Raw genomic sequence first — 23,137 nt, 5'->3', positions numbered from 1 at the left:
TAATGTTGCTGCAGCGCGCCCTCCATTCCGTGTCCTCTGCTCTTCTCTCCAGGTCTCCAGTCGTGGTTGTGAGTTGTGCGACTGTTTTTTTGAGGGATGCCACCTCCCCTTGCAGCTGTTCTATTTTTCCTTCTGCGTCGGAAACTTTATCAGCCACCTTCCGCAGATCCGTCCGCAACAGATTTACATCTATGGACACCGTTTCTATTTGGCGCTCCAGGGCAGAGTGTGATCCCTGGATCGCCCTAAGCAGCTCCGCCCGGGAGGGCTCCAAGGGTGCCTCAGCCCCTCATCTTGGTCCGACTGACGTGTGATCCGCTGGGACGGTAGTCTTTGAGTGGTATACTGCGTGATCGTGTTTGGCTGCGTGGAGCGCGACATCCTGCCCTTCCGCATTGCAGACGCTCCTTGTGTCCTTTACGACTCCCTGATGGGCAGCAGGTCCCTCGATGCTTATGGACTGTACTGTCTCAAGGCCAATCTCCGATCCAAAGTTCCAGGAAACTCTTCGTATACCCACGCGTCAATCAGCCACCACGACACTCCCAGGGGGCCTGTGGCTGTCGGAGATTGCTCAGCGACTCAGGGGTGTCCCTCTGTGCCCCTTGCTACCACATCAGAGGGTCAATGCTCGTGCCCCGCCGCTACTTCACTCGCCAGGCACCACTGCTTCTGTGGGAGAAGGTGTCCCGGGGCCGCAGGTAGGCAGCGCAACCCGTGGGCCTTGCAAAGTGTCTCATCCGTATCGGGCCCGTTCACATGAGTGATCGCCCTCGCTGCCAAGTTTCCTCAGGAGGCCAGCATGTCCGATTGCCCGTAGGCAGCTTCCGCCCCCTTGTCTGCTATGCCTTGCCGGGAAGCCCTCAGACCGCCACCCCGTCGCCGGTACCACCACGGAGGCGGCGTGGCTCTCATCGTTATGTTCCACACCACAGGGTAGATACGGGCAACCTGCTAATCTTCTTGTCTCGGGGCCATCCCTCCAGACCGTACCCTCAGTCTGACTGACACAGGTGGTTCCAGGGATAGCAGCTAGGGCCTACACCGGCCCCCAGGACCTCAGCAATGATACCGGCCCAGAGGAGCCGCTGCGCCCGCTCTCCATCCTTGTCCACTCGCCCAGGGGTGTTTCCTACCCGTCCGATGTCAGGATCTGCACTTCATGCCCGGTTCCGGTGGCATTCAGTCCCTGGGCATTCCAGCCAGGACCAGCTTGGCCTCCAAATCCCGCAGGGTTGTCGTCTCTCCCCCGCACCGTCTGGCACAGGGAATCGCCTGGGCGCCTCCTTGCCAACAGTCCCACCACGACTGCCTACCACGCTCCAGGCCCCCAGAGGACCTCAGGTTCCACTCGGTACTCAGCCCTGCCACAATCGCCGTCTCAGTTAGGCCTCAGGGGCCATACCCCCACCGGAGGTGCAGGCCGCAGCCCGGGGGTCTCATCCAGCGACGGCCGCCTCCACACCCCCTTGACAGGGCACACACAAGACTCCCTCTAACCTACGTGGGCCCCCGCAGGCAGGCAAGATTCTCAGCGGCAATGGCTCACCACTATGCAGGCGCAGGTCCCGGGTTCTCGGTCACACCGCCGAGCACGCCCCCAAGCGCTGCGATTCCGGCAGGGAGGACTCCGTAAGCTGAGGCCGGGACCCCTGCAAGGCTATTCAGGCCGGGTGGTCGCCAGCAGTAGGCTACGACGTTGCAGAAGCAGGTTCAAAGCCTCCGTGTCTCCGCAGTTCCTTTTGCGCCAGCCGACACCACTCTCCAGCCGCAAGCCTCTGACTCCGGCCTCGCGTAGTTCCAGGGCCGGGGATCCTCAGCGCCGATAGTCTCCTTGGCGTCTCTAAAAGCAGGACGCCTAATATCGCTCCAGGAGGTGCCCCCAGGTGTTAGGGGGTCGTACAGTGCCCGATTGCATTCCACAGGAGCCCTTACAGGATATTAGAACAGGATTTCAGGGCTGATATGCCGGGAGCCGGAGGAGCTCACGTCCTGTCGGCCATGCTGCTTGTCCATGCCCCCCATGGAAGCATATTATTAACATCAATTTGCTTGAAAGTAACCGTCTGGTAAGGACAACGTTCGAGGCCTGTTATAAATATACGCAAAGATGATGAAAACTTTAGCATGTATTGCCTTTTAGTTCAAATATTAACCTTCAATCAGTCCTATACATAAAGTTAAGGGCCAGTGTCATTATCATTAAAGTTTGAAGACCTAAAAGCAACGCCTTTTACATTGTGATTAAAAGAAAATGTTGATACCTTGTTACTTTTACGAGAGCTCTTGGAAGCCAGTAGTTAATGAAAACTGGTTATTTTGATCAGATCATCTTAAAAATACAGCAAGCTAGCATAAATATTCACCTCTACAAATAATAGAGGTCCTAGGACTCCTAAAGTTTACAAGCAGACCCTTAAAACTGTCAACGTCTGCCCTTAAATTAGCAAGATAGGCTTACTACCAATTCTTGCTCACTTCAGGTCATGCCAGGAGTTTAAGAAAAAGTTTATTCCACACTTGCAGTTCTGCTAAATGGCCATTAAACCGGAAAACCGGGGTAGATGTGCGTGAATCCGTTAAAATCCCAAAAGTAGATGACACGCAACACCAACTAATGCATTCTACATATAATTAAGGGACTTTCGCCTTTAATTAGAGCCTGGCACACGGGGCACTTACACTGCCATTGTGTTATCCTGTGTTGTACAATGCACATTTAGCCTCACAGTTCTAGCAAGTGTAGCCTTGCTCTTAAGTTGGGACAATGAAAGGAAGTGAGCCTTTTTACTCTAGCTCGCTGTATCTCCTTCAAGGTCTTCTCACCTTCTTCCCAAGAGTGGTGCCCTGCATCTGCTCATTAATGTCTATCTTTAGTCTCAGTTGTACCATGTGGTCTTCCTCCACTCAATTATATTGAGAAAATGTGTGTAAATGTAGTGCCAAAATGTATGCAGTGTACATGCTTCAACTGACCACAGGGCAAAGCATGGTCCATTGAAATGGCAACTGCTAATTTGAAGCTTCCTGGCTAGTTTTGCATTAAACCCGTTACACATCTATGAGCTTTCCTGAGGGTCTGTTGTCGTTTTACAGAACCTCAGATACATTTTGTGCCAGGAGACATCTTCCCTCGGTGAATAGAAGGCAGCTGCTGGACTGGACTCCACATGATATCTCCAGACATCACAGATGAGCAGGAGGGGCCGGGGAGGGATGAAGCACATCCCAGCGATAGACCCGTTTATTCGGCTGGAAACTGTAAGCACATTGAGCTAAATTTAGGTGAAGTGTAACCATGTTTATGATTGGTCGCTTGCCCTAGTGCGCATGTATTGTTTTGTACTTTTAGTTGTGTTAAGGTGCACACACGAATAAATTACTTTTTTTTCGGTAACGCTTTTTCTGGTGGATACAGTATCTGCCTGTGGATTCCTCACCATATGAATATCCCCTGCGCCAGCATTCCGCAGATTTTTTCCCCAGCTCTCCGCGCCGACAAGGTCATCATAATGCTGCGGCTCCGCATGACGTCACCGGAGCCATAAGAGGACCACGTCGGCGTGATGACGTAAGTTCCACCCATTTTTTCCGTGCCATCGAGGCCAAACGGGCAGACCAACCATAGAGACAATGCATACATAGTACACAAAATTCAAACAAATACACTCAGTGTAAATTGAAGAAAGCAAACAAAGCTCACATCTCAACTACGTCCACATGTAGATAAATAGAAGTAATAAAGTATGACTAAATAAACTCATTAAAATAACAAATACCTCCTTTTTAAGGTATAAAAGGGTGGACAACGAGGAGGCGAGTGGGTCAGTGAGGAATCCACAGGCAGATACTGTATCCACCACAAAAAGCATTACCGAACGTAAGTAACTTGTTCTTCTGATGGATACATCTGCCTGTGGATTCCTCACCTTATGAATAGATTCCCACAGCAGTCCCTCTCCTGGAGGAGGGTGTCCACCCTTCTATACCAAAAAGTCTTGCAAAGCAGAGCGCGCATAATGGCCATCCCTCGTCACCTCGGATCCAAGCAGTAATGCTTCGCGAAAGTGTGGAAGGAAGCCCAAGTTGTGGCTTTACAGATGTCCAACACATGAACACCCCTGGACAAAGGAGAAGTAGACGATTTAGCCCTGGTGGATTGAGTTCTAATGCCTACAGGAGGCTCCTTACCAGCCAGAGAGTAGCAGATCTTGATGCACAAGATGATCCACCTGGATATTATTATTAAAATATTTTTGTTACACGTGCAGCTACCCAAAAAGGGTTACCCGGCGCCTAGCACACAAATTGCTAGGAAAAGAGCAGTCAAGAACCATTTGCTACTAAAAGAGCCATGTTTTAAGATTTCTTCGAAAGCTGAGATAGGACGGGTCATTCTTCAAGGACATCGGAAGAGAATTCCAGATTTTGTGGGCCAAGGCAAGAAAAGGAATGGCCTCCCATTCTTGCAAGTTTAAATCTGGGAACAATGAAGTCTCCTTGGGTTGTAGAACGCAGGGGACGAGAAGGAATGTAAGGATGGATGAGCTCTTGCAGATCCGCTGGTGTCACACCTTGTTTGATTTTAAAATGTAACAGGGTTTTAAATCTAATTGTTTGATCAATTCGAAGCCAGTGAAGGTCACATAAATACGGCGAGATGGAAGCCTGTCTAGGAACTGGACAAAGAAGGCGTACTGCAGAGTTCTGGACTACCTGTAGCTTTCTCAATACCGTTTAGCAGCTACCTAGATAGAGAACATTGCCGTAATCGAGGCGAGTGGTGATGTGCGTTGGGTTGAGGCAGGAAGCATCCAAATGATCTTACGAAGCCACCTCAAGATCGTGAAACAGGTGGCAGCAACACTCGTCTTTCTGAGACAACAGGTGACTATCATCAATAATGATGCCCAGATTACTGACATGGGTGACAGGTAGGGGAAAGGAACTCATTTCTTCCACAATCTCTGCCAGAGGTCTTACATAGATGTTTAAGAGCAGGGGGCTTAAAATGGATCCCGGTGGGACTCCATATGCTGATACGCAGTTCTTAGATAATGCCTTAGCAGAAAAGACTTGAAAAGTGCGACCCTCAAGGAATGAAGCAAACCAGGATAGGGCAGTGCCATCCAGCCCAAGAGACCTAAGGACGTTAAGCAAGATGTTATGCGACACAGTGTCGAATGCGGCACTGAAATCTAATAGAATGAGTGCCGCAGTTTCCCCTTGACATAAATGCTGGCGCAGTTTCTCAGTAACCTAAAGCAGAGCGGTTTTAGTTGAAAAGTTGGCTCTGAACCCGGATTGTGAATAATGAAGAAAGCCAGCTTTTTCTATGTGTTTTGTCAGTTGAGTATTGATATGTTTCTCCAAATTTTGGAGAAAGCCGGAAGCAGAGATATAGGTCTAAAGTTAGATAGTACAGAAGGATCTGCTCCGGCCTTTTTCAACGAAGGGATGACCATGGCTCGCTTCTACACGGGGGGGTACCAAGGCCTCCCACACAGAGGCGTTAAGAAGATTGTGAGAAGTTGGCCTGATATGTAGTGCTCACTATTCTAGTGATCACTGTGTATCATTCCAAACGACCCTTATTGATGATTGGTTGTAAGTCAACCTTATAGACCAGCTATCCTAATAGCATTGTCAAGAGCAGTCTTTAGGCTAAACTCTAGAGGGCGTGTTAAGCCACCTGTTATACCATCACATATACCCCTTGAACACCAAGTGAAAGGACACCACACAAGTTGTTATGAAAATAAAAGGATATTTATTTATAACAAGTCTACCCTGATCTCTTTATGAGTCAGGGAGCTAAGCACATAAAAAACTCTTAAGAAAATACTTCAAGTTGCACAATTTACACAAATGCCCGAAGGGCACGAAAAACCATATACTCTAAAAGTGGAATGCAAAATACTAGCAGGTAAGTAACAAGATCCAGAGGCTTTAGGATCGCTAGGACTACACTACTGAACCTTCAGGTCAGGAGCAGGAGGCCTAGGGGGATCGGGTGCAGAGTGTGCACTCTCACGCGGGATGCGGGACAAAGTCTATGGATGCTAGATTTCGTAAAGTTCCTGTTATCGGACGAATGCGACTAGATAGGCTGAAAACGAAAAAGGATCTGGACACTTGGATAGAGAACCTATGTTGGAGCACCGAAATGCTCAAGTTACCTAGCCCAGGGGCTGCGGCTGCATAGGGTTCAAAAGACGTCGGGAATCCTCGTTACAGTCTATGGAGCCTGAAAGAAGAAGTTGCTGGCAGGCGACCAGTGATGAAGTTCGATGTGATCCAAGCCTGGATCGAAGATGGAGACGACCTGAAAGCAGAGAGGACTCAGTTCTTAATCACTAACCAGTGATTAGGTGGGCACCAGGATGGCAACGGATGAAGTCACTTTGGCCAGGTGAGTGGGCGACGCTGGGCTCTGCAGTCTCTCGGACCAGGAGGCGTTGTCGGCGACCAGGATGGAGGTGCGAGCTGTCCCACGAAGGTGTCTGCTGTCAGCGATGCTGGCCCCAGGATTGGGGCAACAAACCTTGGCAAAGGCAAGCCCACGCGGTGGACTCAAGATGGCATCTGGAGTGGACCAGGAGGGTCCGGGGTGCTCCTCTGTTGGAGGGGAGCAAGGGCCAGTCTGAAGCAACCAGACCAGCGATGGAAGGGTCGTGGTTCGTCGTCAGGAGGGCCACAAGCCAGCAGGCAAGTAGCCGGGCAACGCGGTGAGCAGCAAAGAGCAGAAGGGCCCCACGCAGATCTCGTGGATGCTGGGGGGCTGGACTTCGGTGCTGGAGCTGCTCAGGGTCCGGGCTTCTCAAACCCCAAAGCACTCACTCGAGGATCCCTCGGCGGTCGTGCTGGATAAGGGTTGTACAGTTTTGAAGATGGCCGGTCCCTTCAGGTCTCGTCACACCCACGAATCTCAGCTGGGCTGATGATGTAGGTAGAGGTCAGAGGTGCCAGGGAATCCGGGTCTCGTCGAGCTGGGCAGTCTTGATCCGGAGGATGGACTTGCAGCAAACCACATGCGCTTAGATGGTGCCCGCTGGTGCAGGGTGGCTACTCCTTAGCCACAAGGGAGAGTCTTCAGAAGGTTCAAGAGTTCTTTCGTGGAAAGTCATCAAGATTCAGAATTATCTAGTTTGGGAAAGGGGGCCCGCTCCTACCTGGCACGCGACTAGGTCCTGCCCATGGGGGGGGGGGACCAGGAGGGTGGTGGTTACACCCCTCATCCTTGTCCGGACTTTCCCCAGCTCAGGGGCTGGTGTGCCCCTGGAACTGGTTCAAAACGGCAGATGCATAGTGAACACCGGGGTGCCACTTGCAGTTACCTTCCTCTCAGCCCTGCCTACTTGGGATACACAAAACCCTGTCTGGGATGGTGCTAGCACCGCCCCTGACAGGAAACCCTTTGTCCAAGCTCTCCTCGCTGGAAGGACTCCCAGCAGCAGGAGGTCAGACTTGTGTCTGTGGTGGCAGCATCCATTTTGTGATGCTGAGGCTTGAGTTAACTTTAACCGGGGTTCACAGTTACATAGATATCGTGTCCCTCTAAAAGGGTGGAATGCTAACCCCGTCGCCAGAATTGGCGAGGGGTTAGTATTTCAATTCGTATGACACCTTACTCGACATGTTTTGATAAAGCGATACCAAAGATAGCAAATAACCGCGAGGATTATAATGCACTTAAGAGTATATGGTACGCGTTATCATGGAACAGCTATTAGGACTTGGTTCCGCAAGCTGCTAACGGGCTCAGCTCATGCCAGAGCACCATCTCACATAATTCCAAGCACTCTGCCTTCAGGATTGTTAAGGCCTGCCATAGGAGTGACTGATAGGAATACATGTGTCCATTTTAGGGTTAGATATAGGAATACTATATCTACAGCAAAGGGTGATTACACCACCTTGCCCCAGCTGTCGTGCAGCCAGTTGTGTCAGATTTGGATGGCCAGCCAGGGGTGGCATAATACATGCTGCAGCCCCTGGTAGGCCCTGGGTACACCTATGCCCTGGGTACCTAAGGTACACTGTACAGGGACTGATAAGGTGTCTCAGTATCCAATTAGATATGTACCTAAGGTACATGGAATCCATTTTACAGAGAGAGCAGTAGGCCTGGGGCCCTGAATAGAAGGGTCCCAGGTCAACTAAGTGGAAAAACCAGCAAAACACCAGGCAAAAAGTTGGGGGTAACCATAGTCAGGTATCCACCTTCCTACAAAGATCGATAAGGACGGCTTTTGATGTGGCAGAGAGCTGACAAAGGATGTTAATAGGCAAAGGATCAAGAGGAGAACCAGATTTAATACGGTTTAAACAATTTTGGAAAGAAGTTTCTTCAAATGGGTGCCAGGAAAAAATCTTGGCTATCTGGTCACAATTACTGTGATATGTAGGGTCAAATGCAGAAGCCATACTACACAAGGAAGGGGAAGGAGCAGAGAGTGACTTGTAAATGAGTTCAACCAGCTTATAGCCGAACTGGTGTTGCTCCCGTGGATTTTGCCTACCGTGGACCCTGGAACTGTGTGCGAGGGCTGTGCTGGTGCGTTAGCCGACTTGGGCTGGACACAGGAAAACAAACAGACTTTGCTGCTACTCTGGCGGGACTGCAAGGATCAGCGGGCTTAGCGCTAATCACCCGCCGCAGCTGGTTCCTCTTCCCCCCCACCCCTCCCTCCATATTAACCCACTTACTTATTCGTGCGCAGCGGGACGCGCGCGGGCTAAGCCCGGGCAAAGGGCTGTGGCCGTCTGTGGTCGGTCGAGGCCGGGCCATACTATTTGACTCCTGGATTATTGCCCATAGCGTGTCACTATAGTTTATAGACTTAGCGAGTCTTTGTCATTTCTAGTGCTTATTGATAACTGCTGATTCACTGTTATGGCTTTACGATCAGGGAAAGTAGAACTGTTACCTTGAATACCAACGCAGGAATGGTTACGGGCACATTGGACCAATTTTTTTAACGGGCTACTGGCATTTTAGAGGAAGAAATAGCTTTCGCACGAAAACTCCTGTCACTAGATATTTTAACGGGTAAACGGTCTTCACTGGGCTCGATTGGGTCTGCTGTAACACCGGCTCATCTTAATGACCCGGTTGCTCTGGCAGATACTAGCATAATCTCCTGTCCTTTGGAGGAGGGGCCTGGTGGTTCCGCTACTGGCTCTACGCTGGGTTCAATTTTGAATAGTCAGCTTTCCAGTGACCTGAGCCATTGAACATCCACACCAATGCCTTCACCCCCTGCTCCTCGGATAGAACAAGACCAGATGTCGAGGGAACCAAACAAGAAACATATTGTAACTCCCAAGCAGGGGAAAAATAAGAAAGGGGGAAGAAAGAAGATGGGAGGTGGTAAAAAATCTTCAAAAACTCAAAACCTCAGGGATGTTCCACAGGTATTACCGCAGTCTCCTATCCTAACTGATATTTTAAATAATATTGTTCCAATACCGATCGAACAGAATCCAAATGAGGATCTTCTTGCTAAGATGGAATTATTAGTAAGGTCTCTAATATTACCCTTGATTAATCGAACGAAATTAATTAAAGAAAAATTAGACCAGATAGAGTTAATGACAAAAGGGAATACTTCAAAACTTGATGCCTTAATTAAAAGCACAAAAAGTAATGAAGTTAGAGCCACTCCACCCATACAGTCAGGAATTGTTAAACCTCCTACAGCTGTTCAACTTGCTACAAATGTAACTCCTGCAGTTCAGAACATTCAACTAGCCACAGGGGAAAAAAGCATGGTAAGAGGAAAGTCCAAAGCTACTGAGGTAGATAGGGTGGCTGTCTCTAAACAGGTTCTAGATCCAGGACAGGGGGTTAACCAGCCTTTGAGTAATGCATCGCAGGGTAAACAAGTGCCCAGAAAGAGGCTTTCGCGTGTAAATCTCCCTCCGGAATCTATGCCTCTGACTATTATTCTAACAGGGGTGCCAGAAATTAACCCAGAACATCAAGAATCAGATAGAGAACTAAAGAATAAAGTCATTTTTTTGGCTTAGTAGGAACAGGAGATTACCCCCGGGCTTAAACTCAGAGATTTTAGGCGTGAGGCGAGTGGCATGGTTGGGGCATAGCACTAAGGATCTCGAGGGAGATTGCATAATTGTTAATCTCAGAGACCCATGGGTTGTGGACTACATACGTAGGGATCCAAGGTTTGCCAGATTAGGCGACATCCAATCATTAGGTCTAGATTATTTCTACCCTCACGTGACTTCCAGTTTGCCACAACAAAAACAAAACTTTGGTAGGGGTAGATATATGGGTTTTAACACCTCGGACAGGTTACCCCTAAGAAATAGGTTTGGAGGGGGTGGACTGACTCCGGACCATTCATTCCCTTGATAGCGGGGCAAAAAATATGGATAGGAGTAGGATTGTTAGCCCAATGAGGATAAACCCAGTTAAAGCAGCTGGAACTGTGGTAGAGATGGTTAGTAATATACATTCACATCTCAACTCGTCGACTGTTCCCTCCGTGGTGGCCTGGGGAAAGAGAGACACGGCCGAACAAATAGTAAAGGTACCCCTGGATTTAGATGATACTAATATTGCAGTAAATCATGGTGGGAGAGTTAATACCAGACAGGTAGAATTGGTCCCATTGGTTGCAGACACTAGCTCAATAGTAGCAATTCCGAGCAAGAGTGACGCGACCCAGTTGGAAATAACAATACCCGTGGGGGAAGCAGATAGTCTGGCTGAGGGGTGCCCTTTCCGCCTGATTTCATGGAATATAGCTGGTCTCTCCCGGAGGTTAGAGGACCCGGTATGGTTAAAATTTGTCGAATCCTTCGACATAATCTGCCTCCAGGAGACTTGGTTCAGAAAAGGGGGTGGTGATGAACAGAGTGTCTGAATTAAGCAGACCACTCTTACCCAGTCCAAAGAACAGGGCTTGATCCATCACCGTTTTTTAGCTCACTGCACCATCCCAGCTCAGAAATTGGCTATATGCAAATTAGTCTGACCCTGGCCCAGTGCATCATGGGAACAGGGCAGACCAAACTACCAAGCCAATTCTTATACTGGGAAGGAAACAAGCTACCGGGGACCGATTTCTGGCATTTCAGCCGTCTTCGGCCCGGCTTGCTTGAATCCTGATGGTGCAATGAGCTAGGGACTCACATCTGAGTATACCCTTCCACGCTTATGGTGGACAAAAATGATTCAGCTCAGAACCTGGCTATATGCAAACCAGTCTGTCCCTGGCCCAGTGCATCATGGGTTCTGTGCTTAATTCAGACACTCTGTTCATCACCACCCCCTTTTCTGAATCATTCCAGGAGACTTGGAGCAGAGGGGACCTTGGCCTGAATGGATACCAAATCTTTAATGTTTGTGCCGAACCCTCACATGCTGGAAGAGCTAAGGGCAGTCTCATGACAGCTATTTCTGTGAAGCATAATATGATCAAAACTGTCACACTTGTGGAATCTCCCTGGTACCAACTGCTAATGATTAAGGGCTCATTCCTAGTGCCTTTGCTTTGGATTAATTGGTACTATAACATATTCGATACTCATGTTACAGCGGTTATTGAAAAATTACAGGATGAGATTGTTAAAGTAACAATTACTATATTTCCTCTTTTTTATCATGCGAGTAGGAGACTTTAATTGTAGTGTGTGTAAATTTAGTGGTTCTAGAGTCTGTGGTCTAGTAGATCTAAGTGACCAGCCATTGGCACATTTTAAGCACTCGAAACAAGGGGAGGCTTTAAATAATATCATTACAATTAATGAACTTTGTGTCCTGGATATGTCCAACTTTTCAAGACTTTTGAGTATACCTACTTTTGGAGGAAAGGATGACGAGTAGTGAAATCATGTGTGTCGCTTACTGGTCTGGCTGATGTTAGAGCTAGCAGAAGAGAGGTTTTCCATGTAATGTATTTAAGGCCAGCCCTAAGAATAGGCTCAAAAGGGCTCTTCATAAGTTGCGGCAGTACAATGTTGAGATGCCATAGCGGAGGTGGACGCCTAATTGGAGGGAGCATTCAACACAATGCTTTAACAAATTGTTATATAATTCTTGATGACCAATGCGGCTGTGATCCATTAAGCCGTCGAAATCTGAAAATCGCAGCAAGAAAAACCTTAGTGGAAGAATAAGAGACCAGATTTAGCCAGCTGCAAGAAAAAAGGCAGTAATTGTTCTGGTGATGACTGGATAGGGTGCACTTCGGAGCTTGCTCACCAATGGCAGAATCTCTTCCACTTGAGTTTGTAATCCTTGATAGTGGAGGGCGCTCTAGAATTAGCCAGGACTTCCCTACAGTCAGCAAGGATTATAAGGTCGGCAAACTCAGTGTTCAGGAGCCAAGCTGCTAATCGTAGCGATGTTGGATCCGGATGGCAGACCTGGCCGTAATTCGTTGTCGGCAAGTTCTGTATTGAGCACAACAACCTGGGTTTGCACTCAGATAGGAGCAGAAGCTCTGTGAACCAGAACTGGCGAGGCAACCTGAGAGCTATTAGTAGTGTTGGACCCGGCCTCGTGGCGTGGTCCTCGCTGATCTCAGCAACCCCAGAACTACGGGTGGAACGGATTCCCGTCCACCCAGCACTGTACATGACACCCCTACACCGGACCTGAGACGATCTTCAGACCACGTGCCTGCACCCGTGCACGTAACCATCAGACTCCATGTTTGGCCACCCCGGCCGGCCGGCCGGCCGGCCGCCTTCTTCCCTTTCAGCAGCTCCTGGCTACAGCTAGGCGTGCGCGTCCAGCACGCTCAGACCCACCGGGGGTGAACGACTCACCAAGTACCCGAAACCAAGACTTCCATCACACCTCCGGCCCCCTTCCGAGGAACTGGTTCCCCTCACACCTCTGAACTATACCTGGGGTCTGGTTTCAATCGCACCTTTGGCCTCCTAGCGAGCTGGCTCCAGACCTTGATGGGCGTCTGGGATCCCCTGGACACATGGCCCAAAGCATCAAAGAACCAGCCGCCCAGACAATCGGCCGCCTGGCCCTCGGACCACCGGCCTCCTGCCTCTGAGGGTCCGGACATCAAAGGGCTCCTGGACTTTAAGACAGCCTGCCTCCCATCTAGCCGGCAGTTGTATCCTGGACAAGAAAGCCCTGCTGATCTGATCGCGGCTGACCTTGAGGAGAACAGACTCTGACCCACGAGCCCTGCTGAAGTCTTCGCGGCTCATCTTCGAAACTACGGAACTGAACCACCGAGCCCTGCTGACGCTGTTGCGGCTCCCTCTCGAAGAGTAAGACCTGAACCATCAGAGCCCTGCTGACCTTGTCGCGGCCCACTCTTGAGAACGAGAGACTCTTCCTCAGCAAGGGAAGAGACACCCTGCTGGACCTACCGACCGCACACATGAACGCCTACCCCCACATGAAAGACGCTCTCCTATTCCGCTACGGCCTAACACCGGAAATGTATCACCAGCGGTTTAGGGAGTGCAAGAAGATTCCTGGCACCACATGGGTGGACTATGTGAACTACTACACCCGGGCCTTAGATGGGTGGATCAAGGGCAGCAATGTGACCACCTTCGAAGGCCTGGTCGACCTAGTCGCTTACGAGCACCTGTCTGCGAATTGCTTTGTAGAACTGAGGCAGCATCTCCTGGACAGCAAGCTCGCCAATCCACGAAAACTGGCCGTTGAAGCCGATCGCTGGGTGGCCATCCGAGTCCAAAAGGGGCCCTGGGGAGACCGCCCACGGAACGACCAAGGATCTTCCCGCCAGAGGGGTGGGGGAGGTCGAGGTAAACAGCAAGGATCTCAGTCAGGGCCCCAGCGTAGCCCCCCCCAGAAACCAGACCCCCCGTTCTCCTCCCTCGACAAGAGCAGCCCCGAGCGTAGGACCCCCAGGGCTCCGCCCCAGCACAACGTGCTTTAAGTGTCAGCAACCCGGGCACTATGCCGGTGATCCCCGATGCCCCATGTCCCAGAAATCCACTCCCACTGGCTCCTCCACCAGACAGATATCCTCGGTAGCCCTAGAAGAGGAAGAAATAGAAGAGCAGGGGGAGTGGGAGCCCGCAGCCATGGTCTTAGCCTCCCTGGGGAATAGCGAGATGGTCCCGGGAGATTACCTGCCCGACAACACAGAAAAGTATCGTCAGACAGTTAAGGTTAACGGGCACAGCTTAGGAGCCCTTAGAGACACAGGAGCCAGCATCACGGCCGTCAAGTACACGCTAGTCCCTGAGTCCCTGATCGTCCCTCACGCCTCTTGCAGAGTGATAGCAGCTGACAATTCCGTCCGCACCTGCAGGATAGCACAGGTTCCGTTTGAGTGGGAGGGAGTCTCGGGCGATCTACGGGTAGCGGTCCGCACGGACATGCCTGTGGACTGCCTCCTGGGAAATGACCTAGAGAGCTCAAAGTGGAAAGATGCAGAAAGGAGGACCCATCTAGAGATGTTGGGTCTGCCCCACTGGGCCTGTGTGAGCACCCGAGCCATGACCGCCAGAATGACCAACACCGGGAACGAAGAGTCCGAGTTCCCCAGTGCAGCCCCTGATGCCCCGGAGGGAGGCGAGCGCCCCAAGGTCCTCGACCAGCCCTCCAACGATGACAGCGAATCCCATGAAGGTCCCCTCGGACCCGTCGTCGATCCGGTCCCCACCCTCGCAGATATCCCAGAGTTGGCCCAGTGGCGCCAAGAAGGAGGACCATCCCGAGAAGAGGTATGCCAGGAGCAGACCTCCTGCCCTGCCCTTGAGGGGCTCCGGCAACAGGCCGCGGCCCAGGCCGCCGGAGACCAGTCCGGCTCCCACTACCTTTACTGGGAAAACTGCCTACTCTACAGCGAACAGAAGACCGCCGAACTAGGGTCAGCCCGAGTGCTGGTGGTACCCCTACGTTTCCGCGGCATCCTCCTCAACCTGGCCCACGATGTGCCCCTGGCGGGACACTTGGGCCAAGATAAAACCTACCAACGACTAGTGACCCATTTCTACTGGCCCCGCATGCGGGCCGATGTGGAACACCACTGTAAGTCCTGCCCCACGTGTCAGGCTGGCGGCAAAAGCAGAGGTAAGCGCAAGGCTCCCCTCCAGCCCTTCCCAGTTGTCAGTACCCCCCTTTGAGAGGGTGGGAATCGACATTGTCGGACCATTGGACCCCCGAACCTCCCTGGGTCACAGGTTCATTCTTGTCTTGGTCGATCACGCCACCCGATACCCCAAAGCCATCCCCCTCCGGACAGTGACAGCCCGGGTCGTGGGCCGGGCCCTCATGGGGATCTTCTCCCGTGTGCGATTCCCGCAGGAAGTGGTGAGCGACCGAGGCACAAACTTTATTTCCCAGTACATGAAGTCTCTTTGGCAACAGTGTGGGGTGTCGTACAGGTTCACCACCCCATACCATCCCCAGGGTAACGGCCTGGTTGAGCAGTTCAACCGCACCCTGAAAGGAATGATCATGGGTCTCGAGGAGCCCTTGCGACGCAAGTGGGACGTCCTCCTGCCCTGCCTCCTGTTCGCATACCGAGAAGTTCCCCAGAAATCCTTGGGGTTCAGCCCTTTCAAGCTGCTCTATGGGCACCCCGTCCGGGGTCCCCTCTGCCTGATCAAGGAAGTCTGGGAGACAGCCCCCCCGAGCACACCCCCGATGTGTTCTCTTACGTCCTGGCCCTCCGGAACCAGATGCGGAGATTTCACGAACTGGCCGAGGCCAACCTGGAGGCCAGCCAAGAGGAGATGAAACGCTGGTACGACCAGAATGCCACTCTGGTCGAGTTTCAGCCCAGCCAACAGGTTTGGGTCATGTCCCCAGTGGAACCTTGTGCCCTTCAGGACAAGTGGGCTGGACCCTTTAAGGTGATAGAGCGCAAGAGCCAGGTCACATACCTAGTCGATACGAAATCCGCCAGGAATGCCCTGAAGGTTCTCCACGTGAACCGGCTCAAACCCCACTTTGTGCGTTCTGAGTTAGGATTACTCCTTGCCACTGACGACGGGGAGGAAGAGGAAACGGACCCTCTACCAGATCTCCTGTGTGCGAAGGACCAAGATGGCTCCGTAGAGGGAGTGAGTCTCTCCTCCTCCCTCACCCCCGTACAGCGTGAAGAATGTCACCGGTTGTTGGGACAGTTCTCAGACCTCTTCTCCCTCACCCCCGGCGTCACCAGTTGGTGCGTCCACAACGTGGACACCGGGGACAACCCTCCGGTACAGCACAGAGCCTACCGAGTCCCTGACCGAGTTCGAGCCTGCATCAAGGCTGAAGTTGACTAAATGTTGGCCCTGGGAGTAGTAGAAGCCTCCGACAGCCCCTGGGCTAGCCCCGTGGTCCTGGTTCCGAAGGCGGCCGCCCCCGGCACCGTTCCTGAGCTGAGGTTCTGCGTAGACTACTGCGGACTCAACGCAGTCACCCGAACCGACGCACACCCCATCCCCCGAGCCGACGAACTCATTGACCGCCTAGGGTCGGCTCAGTACCTCAGCACTTTCGATCTCACCAGTGGCTACTGGCAGATCGGCCTCACGGAGAGGGCCCGAGAAAGGTCTGCTTTCTCCACTCCGGATGGCCACTTCCGAGTAATGCCCTTCGGCATAAAAAACGCCCCCGCCACCTTCCAGAGACTGGTCAACCAGGTCCTGGCAGGGTTGGAAAGTTTCAGCGCAGCCTATCTCGACGACATTGCCGTGTTCAGTGCCCACTGGCCCGAGCACTTGAAACACCTCTGGGAGGTGTTGGACGCCCTGCGCCGCGCCGGGCTCACCATTAAAGCTAGCAAGTGCCAGATAGGACAAAGCTCCGTGGTATACCTCGGGCACCAGGTCGGAAGCGGCCTCGTAGCCCAAGATAGACGCTGTCAATGCCTGGGAGACCCCCACAACCCAGACCGAGGTGCGGGCCTTCCTAGGACTCACAGGGTACTACCGTAGATTCATCAAGGGTTACGGGAATATTGTAGACCCCTCACAGAGATGACAGCCAAGGCAAACCCCAAGAAGGTTAGTTGGACCCCCGCCTGTCAGACGGCGTTCGAGGAATTGAAAAAGGCCATGTGCACCGCTCCAGTACTACAGGCCCCTGACTACTCCAGAGAGTTCGTGGTCCAGACTGCCGTCGCCGAACATGGCATCGGAGCCGTGCTCTCCCAGGTGGACGACCAAGGGATTGATCACCCAGTAGCCTTTATCAGCCGGAGGCTACTACCCCGGGAGCAGAGATGGAGCACCATCGAGCGAGAGGCCTTCGCAGTAGTCTGGGCCTTGAAGAAGCGGAGGCCCTACCTGTTCGGTACCCACTTCCTGGTCCAGACCGATCACCGTCCTCTCCGGTGGCTCATGCAGATGAGAGGAGAGAACCCTAAACTGCTACGCTGGTCCATCTCCCTCCAAGGAACCAAGGAATGGATTTTACTGTGGAACACAGGCCTGGTGCCGACCACGCCGACGGCCTGTCCCGCTTCTTCCGCCTCAGCGAAGAGAACCCCCAAGAGGATGGCTAGTTCTCCTCGTCTTTCAGCTGGAGGGGACGCATGTTGGACCCGGCCTCGTGGCGTGGTCCTCGCTGATCTCCACAACCCCAGAACTATGGGTGGAACTGATTCCCGTCCACCCAGCACTGTACATGACACCCCTACACCGGACCTGAGACGATCTCCAGACCGCGTGCCTGCACCCGTGCATGTAACCATCAGACTCCATGTTTGGCCACCCCGGCCGGCCGGCCGCCTTCTTCCCTTTTGGCAGCCCCTGGCCGCTACAGCTAGGCGTGCGCGTCCGGCACGCCCAGACCCGCCCGGGGGGTGAACGACTCACCAAGTACCCGAAACCAAGACTTCCATCACACCTCTGGCCCCCTTCCGAGGAACTGGTTCCCCTCACACCTCTGAACTATCCCTGGGGGCTGGTTTCGATCGCACCTTTGGCCTCCTAGCGAGCTGGCTCCAGACCTTGATGGGCGTCTGGGATCCCCTGGACGCACGGCCCAAAGCATCCAAGTACCAGCCGCCCAGACAATCGGCCGCCTGGCCCTCGGACCACCGGCCTCCTGCCTCTGAGGGTCCGGACATCAAAGGGCTCCTGGACTATAAGACAGCCTGCCTCCCATCTAGCCGGCAGTTGTATCCTGGACAAGAAAGCCCTGCTGATCTGATCGCGGCTGACCTTGAGGAGAACAGACTCTGACCCACGAGCCCTGCTGACATCGTCGCGGCTCATCTTCGAAGCTACGGAACTGAACCACTTAGCCCTGCTGACGCTGTTGCGGCTCCCTCTCGAAGAGTAAGACCTGAACCATCGGAGCCCTGCTGACCTCGTCGCGGCCCACTCTTGAGAACGAGAGACTCATGCTACCATCCTGAGCCCTGCGGACGCTGTCGCGGCTCCACCTGCCTACGAGTACTACGGAGTACTCCCGATCAAGCCCTGCTGACCTAGTCGCGGCTTAAAGAATCCTCTGGTCCGGCTGGACCATCAACGCTACCCTCACGACAATCTTGAACCGAAGTGAGTAGGACAGCAAGTATCATCGCCAGCCCCCGTACCCCCCAGTTCGAGGATTGAGAACTTTGCGCAGGGTACGCGGCGTACCGACTGGCTCTCTAAGACTGTCCCGCTTCCCCGTTCCCTTGTTCACAAGACTTTCGCGATCCCTCGATCGCTGTGTATTGCTACCTCTTTTACTTTGATAAAGTTCATACTTGATAAAGATTCACGGTGTGGTGTCCGTTCGTAAGTGTGGTGTGTCGACAGTGTGTACGATCAGTCCTCCCCAGCGAGGACCTTCCCTCGATAAGACTCGGCAGGAATTGTGGGAGAGGAGGGTCTCGGGTGGTTAAGAGAGCAGTCTTGACCCCTGGGGTCACCGCCTTCCAACAAGTAGAATTCGGCAGGGTTCCTTCCTCATCTTCCAGAGCACCCTTGGGATTAAAGGAATCAAGAGGAAAAGCAAAAGCATTAATCTTTGACCAATTTATCGAAAACCTATTCCAGCACTATCCCTGTTGGGGTAGCCAGCTGGCTAAGAATTGGCATTTGCAGTTCAGACTGATGGCAAAGAGGTAACATTTTGGGTTGCCCCACAACAGAAAGATGTAATCCAGGGTTGGTTGGTGAAGTTCCCATTCGTGGTTGGCTGTAATGGACCTTTTCAAGGAATCAGTCAGGGTATTGGCCACTCCTAGAACATGTTCCGCTGTTAACGTTATTTGGTGTTGAATTACCCAATCCCATATTTTTTGAGCCTGTAGGGATAGCATAGTTGATCTCCCCCCCTGTTTGTTTAACCCCTTCAGTGCTGATGACAAAGCCAGCTCGTCATGGGCTTTACCTGCGCTGTGCTTATGAGGAGCTGGCTTTGTCATGAACAATGGGTTTTTGCATATTTCAGCACAGGAGGGGAATATCTCTAGCACACAAGGTGTTAAATAGTGCATACATGTTGTGTTGTCTGTCTGAATTAATACTGATTGAGAGGAAAGATTTCAGGGCAAGGAATATTGCCTTTAAATCCAATAGATATATGTGTATTGTTCGTTGGTGGCTGTCCCATTTTCCTTTTACTGTCAGTCCCTCTAGATGTGCTCCCAACTCTTTGAGGGATGCATTGGTCGTGATTATGTAACTTGGCAAATCTACAAGGAACGATAGGCCTGTGGCTATGTTCGAAATAGGAGACCACCATTGAAGCGCTTCTTTCATTTGAGGTGTTATCCTGATAATATCGTCGAAAGACCCTGAGACTTGTAGCCACTGGCTGTCCAGCTCCTCTTTCAAGGGTCTCATTTGCAAGTGGCAGTTGGGAATGATGGGAATGCAGGAGGACAACATCCCCAGAAGCGATTTGTACTTGCGAACTGAAGTAGACTTTTTATGAGGAGTAGTCTCTCCAACTTGCGGATCTTTTCTTGCCTTTCCTGCGAGGAAAAAACCTTTGCCTGATGCGTATCAAAGGTTGCTCCTAAGAATGTTCTTACCTTTGATGGAATTAACTGAGACTTTGGGAGATTGATAGAAAGACTAAAGGATTGGGAGAGAGAGACATTTCAGAGTATGACTGTTCACCACTGTGAAGGTTTTCGCCTTTATGAGACAATCGTCCAGATAAGGGAAGATTTCAATTCCTACTTGTCGTAGGTGAGCAGCCACAGGTGCTAGGACCTTGGTGAACACTCGGGGTGCTGAACAAAAGCCAAATGGTAGGACTCGAAACTGAAAATTCCTGCCAGCCACTCTGAAGTGTAAGAAGTTCCTGTGCCTGGGGAGGATAGGGATATGACAATAGGCGTCCTGAAGGTCTAAAGTAGTCATGAAATGTTCCTGATTTACCAATTGTAGCACCACCTGAACTGATAACATTCAGAAGGAATGCTTTTTTAAAAATTTGTTGAGACAACAAAGGTCCAAGATGGGACGCCACTCTCCTGACTTCTTTCTCAACGCTAGAAAAAACTTGAATAGAACCCTGTTCCTCACTGTACACCTGGTACCACTTCTATCGCTCCCTATTTCTACATTATCTTGCTCTGGGACAAAAGTGTCTTTAGATGAGAAGGAGGGGGGACCTCTGGGAGGGCAGCTCGGAGGAATGTTCTGCAATTCCAAAGTGTGACCATTGGAAACTATATCTAAAACCCATCTGTCTGTTATTGTAGACCATTCGGGGAGGAAAAAGGAACTTTTTCCGCCAATTTTAGCAGGATTGGTGGAAACAGTGGCTGGCATTGGGCGTTTGTCACTGCTGCTCGGTGTTTTCCCTGCCTCTGAAGGCAGTCTTTCCTCTTTAATGCTTGTAGGAAGCAGCAGGAGGTTGTTTAAACAACTGCTGATGCTGCGATGAGGAGTATCGTGATTGACCTTGATATGGCTGGTACTGCTTTTATTTGTACTAGATATAACCGCCCAAATGGAGAACAAACCCTGTCCTCTTGCTCCATGAAATGGCTGCTTCCTGAACTACCGTCAACTAGGCTACTATTGACAGCCTCGTCGACATGGGCAACGCAGACAAGACTTGTTTTTAAGAGCGGCGGCGTCAGCAGCAGCGGCGATAGAATATCCGTTGATGATGGTCCCTGTTTTTTCGTCGACGAAGATGAAGTTGTCGTCAATGAAGAAGGCCTCACACTCACAGAGACTATAGTCGACAGAGAAGATGCCGACGATATGGTCAGCTTAGACTAAGGCGAAGAGAAAGTCTACGTTGTCGTCATAGTAGTGGCAACGGAAGTTCTCGTTGACAAGTGTAGTCAATGGAGAATCTTTTTTATGTGGTAAAACGGTCTCAGGAAGAGCCTGGAAGTCTGCTTCATTTTTGACGAAGATTTAGAAGGCGTAGAGGGCATAGATTGACCCTTAAGAGGAACTGGTTCCTTTTTTGAAGAAGAAGGCTGATCTTCAGGTTTTGAGGTGTGGTGATGCTTTTATAACACCTTAGCAGCCTTAGGAGACAACAGCTCTGCCTCACTTGCCGCCTTCTTAGAAGCTGTGGTCTTGAGTGAGGAATCACTCTCCCCATCAGATAGAGGATTGTCTTTAGTTTTTAGCTTCTGTAGCCACAGAAGAATGAAGTACGAGTTTCCCCACAAGAATTACAATGCCTGAAGAGCGATCTTTTAGAAGACGACATTTTGAGCTGAAGATCTGAAGAAATTCAGAAGGCCAAGAGAAAGTACTGAGCAGATCTTAAGGAGACTCCCTTCACACAACGTGCGGTAGAACATCTGAGAGTCTGGAGCAGGAATCCTTGAGGCCATGAAGAATGCCTGTGACCTTGCAGGTACTAGTACAAGCAGAAACATGTTGCAGATTTCGGGATGACTGGTACATTAAATCAATAATCATTTATGATTTTGTTTTTAAGCATACCTGAGGTACCTCTAAATAAAAGGAAATTCCTGTAAGTTTACCTCAAGGTACTTTTAGGGTTGATCAAGATCCCTCCTTTATCCAGTTGGTTTATTATATAAGAACTCCCTTATGCTGGGCTTGAGTCTGTGATAGTAGTATCACCTCACCAGGGTAGGGTGAGGAAGGCAATGATGAAGCATCCTACATGATGTGGGCGAGGCCTCTTCATCCAATAATAATGTAGGTAGGGTTTCAACCCTTGGCTTTGCGCTGGAATTTGACTCCTACCCTTAGGTGTCTTCTTGGTGAATGGGTAGATGCCGAAGCTGTTCCCTTCCTTTTCTTCTTTCTCAGAGGAGCCCAAGGATGTTGTCTCAGGGCTGTGCACTGATTGAGCTGTTTGGATCCGGGAGGTACCCTCTTCTTCCTCAATGCCAAGTGGGTCCTGTTTTCCCACAATGTTTGATGTCTCAGAGGATGGCTGCTGCTAAATTCCTAAAGTTGCCCAAAGCTTTTTGCTTCAGTGCCTCAAGGTATTCTTGCACTGGAAAGTGAGATACAACTCATAGGAGGTCTTATAGTCAGTTGGAGAGGTAAGCTGGTTCACCTATGGGTATTTTGTGTTTCACCTAGGACAAAATTAGAAGGGTGTGCTTACCATCGCCCCCTTTCTGCAGCATTCTATGTGGCAAACTCCAAATTGAAATAGACTGAACGTGATTCAAAGACTAGAGAGCCTGTCACCGGGTATTGAAGCGACACAATCCTGTTCGGAGCAGAGCAGTATCCTGTCTGGAGAACTACTGAACAGTGGTGATGGCAATTAGAGTCTTGAGTCTCAAAGAGTCAAGCAGTTGGGCCCAAAAATGATGCAAGGGTCACTTCAATCCTGAAGTCATTGTTGAACACATCTGAACCAGATAGCAGAAAAAAGCCAATCAAAGGTGGAGTCAATGCCCATGCGCATTGCAGACTAAGGGAGGAGTTGCAGCACAGACTTTGTTTCAAAGCTACTTCGAAGAAAGACAATGTCCGAGCCCAACACTAGACAGTAGGAGCATGCAGAGCAGGTGTACATTTAGTTACACATGCTGCAAACAAAGTGCAATCCATAATCTGGATGTTTCTGTGCCAATAGGAGTCCTGCATTTAGTCAACAATACACTGGTGAACTGTGGCGGTTTGAGAGGTGTGTAAACCTTTGTTTCTACTCAATCTAAAGCCAAATCTACTGTATAGTTGAACCCTACCACACAAACTGTTACTCTTGTAATTTTCTTTAAATTCACTACATTTCCATTACAGCACTTTCTAAGTG

This window comes from Lissotriton vulgaris, chromosome 9 (assembly GCF_964263255.1).
Source record: "Lissotriton vulgaris chromosome 9, aLisVul1.2, whole genome shotgun sequence".
Taxonomy (NCBI): domain Eukaryota; kingdom Metazoa; phylum Chordata; class Amphibia; order Caudata; family Salamandridae; genus Lissotriton; species Lissotriton vulgaris.
The sequence above is the reverse complement of the archived record's forward strand: the minus strand, read 5'-3'. Positions refer to the sequence as shown.